This window comes from Alosa alosa, chromosome 3 (genome assembly GCF_017589495.1).
Source record: "Alosa alosa isolate M-15738 ecotype Scorff River chromosome 3, AALO_Geno_1.1, whole genome shotgun sequence".
In the NCBI taxonomy this organism is placed as follows: domain Eukaryota; kingdom Metazoa; phylum Chordata; class Actinopteri; order Clupeiformes; family Clupeidae; genus Alosa; species Alosa alosa.
The window spans coordinates 32,891,820-32,894,319 of record NC_063191.1 but is presented as its reverse complement, the minus strand read 5'-3'; the positions used below and the strand labels follow the sequence as shown (position 1 = coordinate 32,894,319).

At 46.7% G+C, this 2,500-nt stretch overlaps 1 protein-coding gene across 2 annotated transcripts in view; it reads right to left on the bottom strand.

The window, feature by feature from the left end:
- The window catches only part of pde1a (phosphodiesterase 1A, calmodulin-dependent), a 51,308-nt gene that overhangs the window by 30,541 nt on the left and 18,267 nt on the right, over positions 1-2,500 (bottom strand). The window lies entirely within an intron of this gene.

Below are 2,500 nucleotides of genomic sequence, written 5' to 3'. Positions count from 1 at the left end.
CGCTAGAGGAGCCTTACTTTTGCTGTGGGGGCAGCGGACGTTTTCAGGGTTTTTTTAGTTTTTTTTGCCCTGACAGCTGTTTTGACTTACACTGTGGCAGCAAACAGCAGACGGATCCCTTAATTGTGGTTGTCACAGTGCAGCTTTCGGGGTCCAAGCAGTGCGAGCGGACTGGGATTACGGCTGGCACGCAGCGCTGGTATGATGGATGGTGTGCGGAGTGAGATGGGGGCTAACTGAAGCCAAACCGGCTAGAGTGCCACTCAGTGCTAATGACACACAGTGTCGACCTAAATTAATCCATCTTCTGCTTTATGCTCTGTGCCACTTACTATTTACCCTGTCAGTTTTTTTGGATTATAAATTAAAAAGAAAGTATTACTTCAGAGAATGGGAGAGTGATAGAGCTAAATACATGAGAAAGTGCTTTTCTTTAGAATGAATGAATGATGTGCAATTGCTACAGAACTTTCTTTTCTGAAACATTTCAATTAACTTTGCTATGTGCCGAGAATGGGAAAGCTGAAGAGATCACATTTGATGCAGTTGCCTGTGTCAGACCCTTCAATGTCTCAGTTAATGTCTCAGATAAGCGAAGCTCAATTTTCTAAAGACGATACACGCAACATCCCTAAGATAACAAATGGAGCCGATTTACTGACTATTCTGAATGCCGCTGTCTGTTGCAACAACTTACTTTACACCTGCAAAGGGTGCACACGTTAATGGAAGTCTTTAACCAACCGACTTCAGAAGAATGTTCAATAAAAGAGTAAGTTTCCGACAGAAGCCTTACAGTCAAGGATAGGCCAGTGTGGTCGATTTTGCAGCTGCTTTTTGTTACCCACTTGAAAGGCAGACGTGTCTTATGTGTGCAAATTTAAGAATGGGAATAAAGCGTGATAATCCGCATTTGAAACACGCCGCTACGTCTCTTTTCGACCATACAGGGGCAAACATGTGCACTTGAGGAACTCTGTACCCCTCCCCCCTTTACCTCCATCTTTTTCTTCTTCTCACAATCTAAATAACGAGCTGACGAACCGAGACTGTAAGGATTTAATCTGATTTCTTTGAGTCTTTGAGTTTATACTTTTATGCTTTCATAATAAACTCAAACGAACAAGATCTCAGGCCAGAAGAATGTGTGCAGAGGACCATTGTTTTTTTCCAGGTCGCCGCTGAGATTGTCTGTGAAGCTGCAATCTGATCTGCAATATTTGTTCTACCTTGGTGAATTAGCTGTAGTCCCCAGGAACGCACAGTAACTTTTCAACCTCTTCGCCAAACCAGTCCAGATCCACTCGGTCAACTCTGGGAGTCTGTTTTGGGGGTAGGGAGTGGGGCTGGGGCTGGGAGTGGACGATGAGGACAAAAAACCTTGTCCGCTCATGAATTTGGGTCCCTCGTGTCTTGCTGTAAACGTCAAGAGGTATTTATCAGGCTGCTATTCGTGATCCACTGCAGATGTCATGTCGCTCTATCCGATGGGATTTTAAGTGCAGCCTGAGATGTCACTGGCTATAAACAAAAGATAGCCAGCGCCTCATTTCCTTCTCATAGTCCAGAGCCTCGCAAAGCTCCTGCCAGAAATCCGCTCTTCCCATGAAGTCCTCCCAGCAGGCAAATATCAAAGCCCGTCTAGGGGAAAGGCAGTTGGAGGAGGGGAGTTACGAGGGGCATAAGGGTGTTTTGCAGGGCATCTGGGGGACAGGACACCCCCTGGACCCCTACAAGGCAGATCAAGGGGAAGCGGTCCCTTTCCGAAACAAGATGGGGACAGAGGACAGCACTTGAGTCAACAAAACAACAAACAAGCAGAATACCACCCAGAGCCTGAAAGTGGACGGGTATCTCCCAGTGGCCTTACAGGCCATCAATCACGCACTTGTCAAACCCTCTCTGGAAGATATCATACTCTTGACAGCAAGTGTGAACTCCAAGATAAACAACCCCCTCAACCACCACACACACACACACACACATACACTTTACAGAGGAAGTTTATGAGACCAAGTTAGTGGCGACAACTCCAAAGTACCTGTTGCACAGCTGTTTCCCTGCACCAGTTGCCACTTTTTTCCCCGAAACCTGCCTGAAATAATGGGCCGGGGCAATGAACCATAGCACAATGTTCTGCCCGTAATGACGCTGTAACCACAACAGACGCCGAGTGTTTCATCTAACGGCTCTCCACTCCACGCCTGGCTTCCATGCCGTTAAAACTCAATGCATCTGATAGCAGAGAGAGAGAGGACAGAGAGAGAGAGAGAGAGAGAGAGAGAGAGAGAGAGAGAGAGAGAGAGAGAAGAATGCAGTCCGGGGAGTTCACATTCATCCCCACATGTCATCCAGCTGTCTAAAATCACGGCAAAAAGAAAAGGAAACAAAAACACACACACACGTGACGGGTGCCCTGCTTGTGTAAACAGTCCTGAACACACAGGTGTCAGGTGGCATCAGGAGTGATACACACATGCACGGGTAAGACAAAAACACA